The sequence below is a fragment of the Parus major genome, chromosome 10, assembly GCF_001522545.3.
Source record: "Parus major isolate Abel chromosome 10, Parus_major1.1, whole genome shotgun sequence".
Classification (NCBI taxonomy): Eukaryota; Metazoa; Chordata; class Aves; order Passeriformes; family Paridae; genus Parus; species Parus major.
This window is the reverse complement of record NC_031779.1, coordinates 3,669,783-3,680,579: the sequence shown is the minus strand read 5'-3', so window position 1 is coordinate 3,680,579 and position 10,797 is coordinate 3,669,783. Positions and strand designations below refer to the sequence as shown.

Genomic DNA, 10,797 nt, shown 5'->3' with positions numbered 1-10,797 from the left:
CTGTCTGTCTGTGCTGCAGACACCACAGTCAGGAGCAGGATGTGGGGCAGTGAGGGCTCTTTCAACACAAACTGTGGCTTCTTCTTCCCTCCCTTTGCTTTCAGAGCCAGTCTTAAAGGTGTAGAATTTAATATGTAACATAAACAAGGTGATTTGGGATACAAAGTCACCCCATGACAGCTGCACAGATGCCTAGAAATAAGTAGGATATATCCCTGCTAACAGCAATGTAGTGAAAGACAGCAATATTCATAGCTGTGTACAGTTCTCACAGTGCTTCACAAATAGCAATTTTTCAACCTGTTTTAATTTTTTTCACAGACCCAGAACCAGTGGCACAAAGCAGGTAAGTTACATGGCAAAGGCACTAATTGAGAATCAGTGAAAAGCCCTCATTTAGAAGAAGGGTTCCTTCCTTTTATTTAATCTCTACAATGTTATATGAGCTTTTATAAAACTTCTCTTTTAATTTAGAAAATCATGGAATGTTTTCAGAAATCAAATCCATTGAAACAATTTAGTTTGTCCTTTGTGTACTGTATTTAAATTTAAAGGACATGTTTCAAAGCTGTTATTAAATTTGGCACTGTCATTTATTGAATAAATTGTTTATTTGAGGGGAAGAAACCAAAAATGTTGTCCCCAGCTATTTTTTTCAAATTCTTGAGAGCTTAAGGTCTTCATGCTCTGAAAGCAGTTGTTAAAGAAAATAAACTGCATGCAGGAAGTAGTGAAATTTAATGTCAGCCGAAGTTCAAAAAGGATAAAAAGAAACTTAAAGAGCTTATTTTCAACACCAAGCTCCTGCATTAATTTACCTCAGGTAGGAGGTGGAAGAATGTAATTGGTTTTGTTTTTAAATTGTTCACTAGTATTAAATATTCCATACATAACATTTCAGACCAAATTTTTTATTATATGTTTTTTTAACATATAGTGCAGGAGTGTATTATTTTCCCTATATGTAGAGCACTCAACAGCCAGAACTAAATATTTTATCTATGCATCCATCCCGAGGCTGTATTTTGGAGAAGAGGGGAGGCTCTGCAGATACCTTGTTTAATTAGAGAAGCCAATGATGAGGTTTAGCAATCCCAGCTTTACCTCCAAGCAGGCTGCTGGGTCTGTGTTGGGCAGTAGAATATCATGCAGGGGTACTAAGCAGAATTTGGTCCTGGCAGTGCTGTAGGTGCTAATTAGAGTTTATACCTTTGGGTACTGAGGCAACTAAATATCTTTCAGTTCTGACACTGATTTGTCTTGGGGATTTTTACAGGTGTTCATTATGTGATACATACATGCCCAAAGGATCTGTAAAGTGAACTGGGTAATAAGTGATGCTGTGAGAAGAAAATATAAATAGTAACCATACTAGGAAGTCCTGAATATGTCATTGTCTTAAGTACAGGAAATGCAATTATACCCTGGAATACTGTAGAAACAGGCATCTATATCTTGGTTTACATCAAAGTAATGTGGGGAGTATTTAGAACTAAGAAGAAGGGCTCAGGTGAAATGAACAATATCCCTTGGTGACTTCAGCAGTTGTGGACAACAGAATGAAACCAGTGCTCTGCTTTTGCAAGGAAAATAACATGCAAAAAATTCCTGTTTTGTGCAACAGCCCTAACTAAAACATGGTCTATTGCTTTTCTAATACAAATTAAGGTTTAACTGCTCATCACCTACCCCACCTTCCGACTCAGGATTTATTTCTCCAAACCAACAGATCTTAAAATATTATTTACCTGTTAAAATGAAATACATTACAAAATGCTTAAAAAGTCACACTTTTTTCCTCATCATTCACTTGTCATCAGGGTGCACCTATCTGCTGACTGTTACTGGTTTTTGTCAGGAAAATTAATCCACAAACACCAGAGGTTCATGTCCAAAAAGGAGACAGAGGAGTCCTTTTACTTTATTTGAATAAAGGGAGAGGCCATGGGGCATTCCCTTGAGGTCTCTCGATTTTTGGAGAATGCAGCCTCCTTTTTATCCTGATTTCCCAGCTGCATGTCCCTTCTCTCTTTCCTCGTAGGCTGAGGTACTTGAGAGGTACAGAGTTCCTGGAATGCCTGATACCTGAGATTCCCCTCTAATGTATAACCCTCCCTCTTAATTTTAATTCTTATGGAATTGATGGTGTTTCCCCATTGTCTCATCTTTCAATACCAAATTTCATTTATCAGCAAACCTACAGTTAGTCTGTAAAGGCAAATATCTTTTTTCCATTCACCAATCAGTGGAATCCATCCCATTTTTTTCTTTTATCTCTCAGTGCTAGTTTCATCTATCAGCAGATCCACAACTTGTTTGTAAAGACAAATCCATCATTCCTCTCAATTTGTTAATAAAAGCAGGAGCAATGAGCAAACACTGCCAGATCTTGCCTTAAAAATCCTTCAGGCTGTTGTAGTAATAGCCAAAAACTAAAAGCTGCACATAGAGAAGTTAATCTGGCAACCTGTCAAGGATCCAAAAACTTCCTCTGTTTTAGACTTGTAGTAGTTGTCAGTTTTAACAAGGTCTTCAAAAGGAATAGCTGTTGGCATTCAGAACCCTCATTCCGTCGGTGATGAAATGAGTTAGAATGTCCCACTTGTGAGTCCTACTCATCTCTGTAGCTTAGATGAACGAGTCCAGAATATCTAAATCTCACTAGCCCTCAGAAGCTGTATGTTTTGAAGTCTAGGCTCTAGAGCTGTGTACTGAAAAAAGGTTGAGAGCAGCCTTCAGCTTCATCAGGATTTACATTTGATGTGCTGGTGTTAGAAGCAGAATGTGCAGCCTTTGTCCTAGAAATCATCATCTTTCCTCCTAAACTGCTGAACTGAAGTTGTAATCAATGAAGTAAAACTTCTGTAAAAAGACCACTGGGGAATTGTGGCTCTGGTTAAGCTCACTGCTGCCTGCACTGGGAAGGTGTGTGACTGATTCTCTGTAAAACATTAACTTCAGCCATGAGCCATCTGGCAGAGGGCTCTGGTAACAGTCCAGTTGTTTACTAAGCCTGTTGTTCCTGTAGACAAATGAATGTTAAAATAGCTCCTAATGAAACTTTAGCTCCTGGCTGCCTCCTAGGCTGTTATCCAACTGTAGGAGCTATGCCATTTGAGTGCCAGTTTTCAATTCTGCATGATTAACAATTCCTGCAGACAAAGGATGGTTGAGATGGATGTTAAACACTCTGACAGGCAGAGGATTACCACTTCCACTGGGTTTATTGTTGACACTTGCAAACTGCTGCTTTGCCACCCACTATTAGAGTGCCAGTCAGGAACTGGGAGAGGTGACACACCAGGTTCTAGACAGATTTCAAACTAATCAGTAAAATTGATGGAAAATTTTAAATAAAGAGGTCATTTTACCTGCAAAATGAAAAGGAGCTGTGAGCTCTAATCATCTGCAATGACCTTACAATAAAACCTCTCACAGGTCAATGAGATGGCAAACCTAGAAAAGTCCTTTTCATGTGGTGTAGCTCACACTAGTGACTCACTCAGGTTCTTATCAGTCCCTCTGGCACTGGAAAGTGCCAAGGCCCAGGCCCCAGTGGGCCACAAGTGTGAGCTCCCAGGGTTTGTCTGGGTTTTCAGTACAGAGCAGGTTTGAACAGATCCAAGAAAAAGGGGAAAAAACAGACAAGAGAACTTTGCCCCAGCTAGCTAAAAACTAACTAAAAGCAAAGGAGAGCTCTGTGCTGCTGTCTGTCCATGCTGCAGACACCACAGTCAGGATGCAGGATGTGGGGCAGTGAGGGCTCTTTCTCAACACAAACTGTGGCTTCTTCTTCCCCCCTTCTTTGGTCTCAGAGCCAGTCTTAAAGGTGCAGAACTTAATATGTAACATAAACAAGGTGATTGGGAATACAAGCATCATAAAATCACCCCAGAACATTCTACCCCTTATCTCCATATCATCAACTTATTACCAAAACTAATATATATTCTAACTCTACAAACACATACATTATATTATACATACACATATGTATGCATATACACAGAGAAGGACAATGATATTCAGCAAACAGTGATATTTACTCATGGTTCTCACCCAACAATCAGGTCTCCCTGAGGTACACATTGTGTTGTTCCATCTTTCTGCATTATCCACCATGTACAATCTGGTCCTTGAGCAAAGACAATGCCACAAATGGATTTGTCTGTGCTTGAAGCAGAATTGATCCAAACTATCTTCCCTAGCAAACATCTGACATGTACCACTGGGGCTTTGTCTCCATCTGCTGTATGCAGGGGCTTGGATTGGGCAGGGTCTGCTTGGTTGGTGGAACATCAGGTGTTAACTAACCAGGTAGCCTTTGCTAGATACTGCTCCCAGTTTTTGAAAGATCCTTGACCCAATACTTTCAAGGTGGTTTTTAACAGTCCATGGTACCTCTCCACTTTCCTTCATCAGGTGCATGGTAGGGGATATGGTGCACCCACTCAATGCCATGTTCCCTAGCCCAGCTGTTTATAAGGCTGTTCTTGAAATGAGTCCCATTGTCTGACTCAATCCTCTCAGGGGTGCCATGCCTCCAAAGGACCTGCTTTTCAAGTCCCAGGATGGTGTTCCGGGCAGTGGCATGAGGCACAGGGTAGGTTTCCAACCATCCAGTGGTGGCTTCTACCATTGTGAGCATGTAGTGCTTGCCTTGGTGGGTTTGGGGCAGTGTGATGTAGTCAATCTGCCAGGCTTCCCCATACCTATATTTGGACCAATGTCCACCGTATCATAGGGGTTTCAACTGCTTGGCCTGCTTGATTGTGGCACATGTGTCACAGTCATGGATAACCTGGGAAATGCTGTCCATGGTTAAATCCACCCCTCGGTCTCGTGCCCACTTATAGGTGGCATCTCTGCCCTGATGGCCTGAGGCGTCATGGGCCCATCGAGCTATGAACAACTCTACCTTGTGTTGCCAATCTATCTTTGACACTTCTAACCCCACTGGAAAGTGTTCTTTTTGTGGGTGATCAGGTAGAGAGGGCTCACAATTTGGCTGCATTCAGTAATATGCATTCTCCTCTATCTTGGCTTCTAATTTCTGCAGATGTGTTTCCACAGCTGAGATTCTTGCATGTGTGGGGCCATGCACATCATCTGCATATGCTCGGGGCTTCTTCACCATATCCAGCACGGTCTCCTCCCTGTCATCCAGCTTCATCATTGCTAAAGCAGAAGCTTATCAGTCCCTCTGGCACTGGAAAGTGCCAAGGCCCAGGCCCCTGTGGTCCACAGCCGTGAGCTCCTGGGGTTTGTCTGGGTGTTCTGTCCATAGCAGGTTTGAACAGATCCAAGGGAAAAAGGAAAAAAAACAGTCCAGGGAACTTCCCTGCCTCAGCTAGCTAAAAACTAAAATTAAAAGCAAAGGAGAGCTCTGTCCTGCTGTCTGTCTGTGCTGCAGACACCACAGTAGGAGCAGGATGTGGGGCAGTGAGGGTTCTTTCAATACAAACTGCAGCTTCTTCATCCCCTCACTTCACTCTCAGAGCCAGTTTTAAAGGTGTAGAATTTAATATGTAACATAAACAAGGTGACTGGGGATACAAGCATCATAAAGTCACCCCAGGACAGGAGTGCTCACATGTACAGCCCAACAACTTCTGCTCATTCACTTGCTGCAGCTGCTTTTCTTTTTCCTTCTGTGCTGCAGAAGTTGCTACTGCTGTATGAACTGCTGTGAGCTTTGATGTGATTTCAGGACATTCCTAAAACACCTGAACTTTTCCCAGCTGCAGCCTGGAGAAGGGGAATAGCTGTCTGCCGTGATATTTCTCTTCAGCATCTCTCTACTGTTGTATCAAGGCGTGGACATCAGAAACATAATTGGGTTTCTTGTTTCCTATTTTTCATGCCTGCTCTCTTCTACCATCATATGTTACTGTACCAGTAAGATCAGTAACACAAAACTGTTAGAGGCATGCAGTGGTAATTGCTCCTTGTTCTGCCAAGGAAAAATCCCCAACTAAACTTCAAAGCTAAACTCCAGGACACGTTGTAGTCCTGTATATATGGCAGGAGATGTTACAATGATAGTGTATTTATCTATATATAGATATATGCTCAAAGCACTGGCAAATGAATTGCTTCACAAGGATGGAACTCTGCCTTTGAAGGTATTGATTTGCCTTCTTGTTGTCCACAACTTTTTTTTCAATTGCATTCAGTTAGAACTGGGTCTGATATCACCTGGTATGGTGTAAACCAGAAGAGATCACAGAATTTAATGTAATTTCTGTACCACTGTAAGGTCACAAGTGGACTCTCACCAGAAGAATTGCTTCTTTTTGTATTTGTTGATTCACAGTTCTTTTTGCTTGGTTTTTGTGTACAGTTGATTTTAATATTTCTTTTCCCCCCACCACATTGCATATTAATTGCCCTTTTCAGTTACTCAATCTCTTCACCTTCTTTTCTATTGTACAATACCATACTCAAAATGGACTGGGTATTCTTTTTCAAGACTATTTTTTAAACACTTTTTTTAAAATATAAGAGTACTTCAGTCAGATTTAAGTAAGTGACTTGAGACTTCACTGAGCGGGACATAAATCCAACAATATAAAAATACAGATAAACAGTTTTGAATTATCTATTAATCTTTATTTGATCTGAAGAGCTCTGAAGCTATAAAGAAAAGGATGTAGGGAGACATCTTACCAACAGTGAGCTTTGGGTTTTGCCTTTCTGTTACTTGTTTTTTGTAGATTTTTTTCAGAGAATGACATTAGTAATTCCTAGCTACCAGCTAAAGTAAATCTGATTTAAGAAGGAAGCACAATACAAAAACTTGCAAGACGTGTTTGTTCAACTGAAATCTAGTGAATAACAGTAGTGCAATTAGACTGAAAAGACTCTTAGGGAAAAAATAAAAAAATAGCTTCTCAGAGCTATTTTAAGATCTTAGGTCATGAGTTAGGTCATGAGCTTCTTAACATTTGGTATGGTATCTGAGTAGACCTTCAGATTATAGATCAGGGCAGGTGCAGACTATGCTATAAATACTTTTATACTTAAGGAGTTCACTAATTTCTTGAATGACAAACCAAACAGAAACATTAGTTCTGAAGAGGAAAACTATTAAAATAATTTAAAGCTTAATTTTCCAACAAATCATCCCATAGTTCTTAACTGCAAAAGCTAAATTGCTCTCCACCATTACCTAGGAAATGTTACAGAAAACTTTTACAGGGTTACAGCATATATTGAGCATGACTGGCATGTTCTGGGGTATTTCTGTACTTGTTTGCTGCCTACTGAGCTGTGCAGAGAACTGGCCATCAGGATCCCTCCCTTCTGTCTTAGGGCCTTCTCATGCCTTATGGCTGGAGCATAGATGAGCAATTTGCCCAGGGAAAATTTGCTTTTTTTATGCTTCTTTTAGAAATATTGTCCCTCAATTTCTTTAGTGCAAAGCTCTTGGAGATCCTTACAGGATAAAATATACTGACTGTACTAGTAAAACCTTCCTGATTTCATCAGTATTATTTTATTTGTTTTTCTAGGTGAATACAGATGTTTTCAATTTCCTAATATTTGATAATATCATCCGCTCATGTTGCTGGCTCCCTTTGTCCAAAAGGAACATTTCTGTTTAACAAGGGCAGCAGAGGTCTCAGAGACTTTTGAAAAATTGGTTTCTATTTCATTTATATTTGCCTTCCTGTGAGGGAACGCTCCACTTTTCAAATGACACATACAGGCCTGTGAGTTCACTCTGACTGACCTAATTTGAATCTTTAATAGTCTTTTAGGAGGCATGTTTTATAGAACTGGCAGAACCAGTTGTTAGGTGTCATTTCCTGTATATTCCTGGGAAAGAAAAAAAGAAAAAAGGAAAAAAAAAAAGATACCTAGGAGAAGAAGTAGGTAAAGCAACTCCAAGGGAATGTTTGAAGTTTTTCCAAATGATTATGACCACCTACCCTTTTGTCTGTTATCAGAATCAACCCCCTGTAACCAACCCAATCTATGCCCAAAGAGCAGATCCTCCTGAAGGCAAATTTCTGCCTATGTCAAGGGATAGGTGACATGATATGGGAATTCCAAACACAGAAAACTGTCAAAATCTTGTCAATATAAGCTTAGATATAGACATGGATACAGGGTTTGACTTGAGGCCTTGGAGAAAGCTTCCAAACTTAGAATCATAAGTAAAAATGTGATTTTAAATAGAAAGACATCAGATTCAGTTTTAAGAAGTTTTAAGGTTTTAAAGTTAAGATATAGAAGCAATTATAAAAGTAATAAGAAGTTTAAGGTATAATAAGTAGTTTTGTGTGTCACTATATAATTAGAGAAGAAAGTCCGCACTGCAGCAGAGATGTATAAAACAAAATAAGTTATAAATTAGTTATTGGTGTGGAAGTAGAAACATTCTTTTGTGGTGTTAGTTTATTGGTTAAATAACTTTTAAAAGACCTTGTGACCCATGGCCTTGTGACCACTGACCAAGAATGTCTGGTGAATAAGGGTGAATAAGAGTAAGACTTATTCCTTCATGAGACTGTAGAAGAAAATAATAAATCGTTATTTTTGAAACGTCTCCCTGTGGTCCCATCTCTCTCACAAAATCCTTACTACATGACAGAAACATCATTATATAAACATGTCCTAGCCTTACTCTGTGCTATACTGTCAGTAAGCCTGAAGTGTGGCATCACCTGCTCACAGAAGGAGTTGTGAGTTTCAAAACCAGGTATCCTTTCCTGGTGCTTTGGCTTGGCTGTCTTGATTTTCTAAAGAGCCTAATTAAATTAACAGAATTCAAAATGAGTTGAGTAGGTACTCCCCAGAAGAAAGCTATACTACTGCTAGGGAATTCCTGCACCATTTGTTGATGAGATTGAGATGAGATGAGATGAGATGAGATGAGATGAGATGAGATGAGATGAGATGAGATGATGAGACAAGCCATTGTGGTGAACAAGAGGTAACAAGCAACATTAGAGAATTGGTATTATGTCATAAAAACAAAGTTTGTGCTGCCTTCTTTTTTCAATAAGTAAAAATAATTTGTATGCAATCTGTCTTCACATATCAATTAGAGGGAGAGACTATACAAGCTATTTAATTTCTAAGCCTATCTTTCTTGGCCAGCTGGAACAGAAGTTTCCAAGTTTTTGAAATTGTTAATGAAAGGTATAGCAAGCATGTTAACACATGTCAGTACTTGTCACATTTCCTCCAAGAGGAAAAGAATAAAATAAATCACCATCAGCCAGTTCAGCCCCATGGATACAGGTATCATCTTCCTATAAACAAAGCTTAATAACTGAACTTATTTTCATGTAAGTAGAACCTCATGATTTTTTTTTTTTTTTCCTGTGGAGGTGATACCATCCTTCAGGTATTTTTGTTTAAACTTTGAGTTCCTTTCCTTCTCCCTGTATCTCATACTTTCTCATGTATCCTAGAGGCTCCCATGTCATGGCCAACATTCTTTCAGAAAGCTGGAGCTGCACAGGCATTCTTTTAAGAGTCTATCAGCACTACTCCCAAATTAGCCAGACAGCTGTTTGTTTAATTTTGTAAGACAATTAATTAATTTCCTGGCCAATTCACCAAATAGTGTGGTGGGTTTAGTGTTGGTTAAAATTATTAGTGTACTTATTTATTTTTTGTTGTGAGATATGGATTAGGAGGAGGCTAAAATAAGCTTAAATTTTAAAAGGTATAAAGAAATTTTATTCAAAGAACTAAAAGAATAAGGAGAATTAGAATAATACTTTTAGAATATATTTTTTGTTTAATTTTTTTAATTGATAATGTAGATAAAACTTGGGATGTTAAATTAGTTACTAATTATATAGTAACTAATTATATAATTTTTATGAATAGTAGTTGTTTGGCAAAAACTTTGTAATTGTGAAATTTTTATTTTTATGGCTTTTCTATAGTTGTGTTTTTGGGTTATGAATTTATGGGGTATTATTTTAATGATGAGTTGTTTAGAGGTAAAGTTTGTTTTTAATTTGTTTTTGTGGTTATTTTTATTTTTGGGAATAGAGGGTTTTTTTTTCCCTTCTGTTAATTTCTTGTTAATTTCTTTCACCGAAGTGAGATGAGCTACCTCAGTGAGTTCCTAGCCATGATACTCTGTCACCCTGAAATTAAGCCTTCTGATAATGTCTTTATAGTTTTAGTTACTTTCCCATGAAAGTCCTATAAACATGTTTATCACATTCCTTCTAAGAAATGTCTTTTGATGGACATTTCTCATGACCAGTGTGCTTGGGAAGGTGGTAACTTAATTGTCCAATCCCTGGTTGTTGTTGAGAATCTATAAATACTGGAGCCAGAGAATAAAAGATGGGTTTTTTTGTTTTGACACTGAGAGTGTTTGTGTGAATCATTTCGTGTCCTTTAGTGATAATACTCTATGTTTTTTAAGTCATCTCTTGTGGCAGTGGAATATGTTCTCCTAAACTAGGATCAAAACATACTGATGCATTTTAAAAAGCAGTCAGGTTGTTGAACAATATGTAACTAGGTATCTTTTTGATATTCACTATACTTGTCTCAGAAAGGCCTTAACGTGTTCTAATTGACTGTAGTGTAAAATCAAGAAAAGGACAAAGAGAAAAACTTTTTACAATTATTGTTGTACTAGTTTGGTTATTAAACCAATGCACTGAGAAAGGACTGCAGTGAGAAATCATCTTTTCTTAAGCAGACATAAGGAAAGTTTCTATTTTGGCAGTGGACTTCTGCTCCCTAGAAGCAGTACACGTGAATCCCCATGCCTAGCTGTGAGCCTCTGAATTTTGTATAGTTCCTAGGTTAATT

General features: G+C 38.6%; 1 long non-coding RNA gene across 1 annotated transcript in view; it reads left to right on the top strand.

Annotated features, from left to right (window-relative positions):
* Nucleotides 1-363, top strand: part of LOC117244909 — an 18,232-nt gene extending 17,869 nt beyond the window's left edge. The window contains exon 3 of the long non-coding RNA XR_004498838.1: nt 322-363. This is a non-coding gene — a long non-coding RNA (uncharacterized LOC117244909). The remainder of the gene's footprint in view (nt 1-321) is intronic.
* The last annotated feature ends 10,434 nt before the right edge of the window (nt 364-10,797 follow it).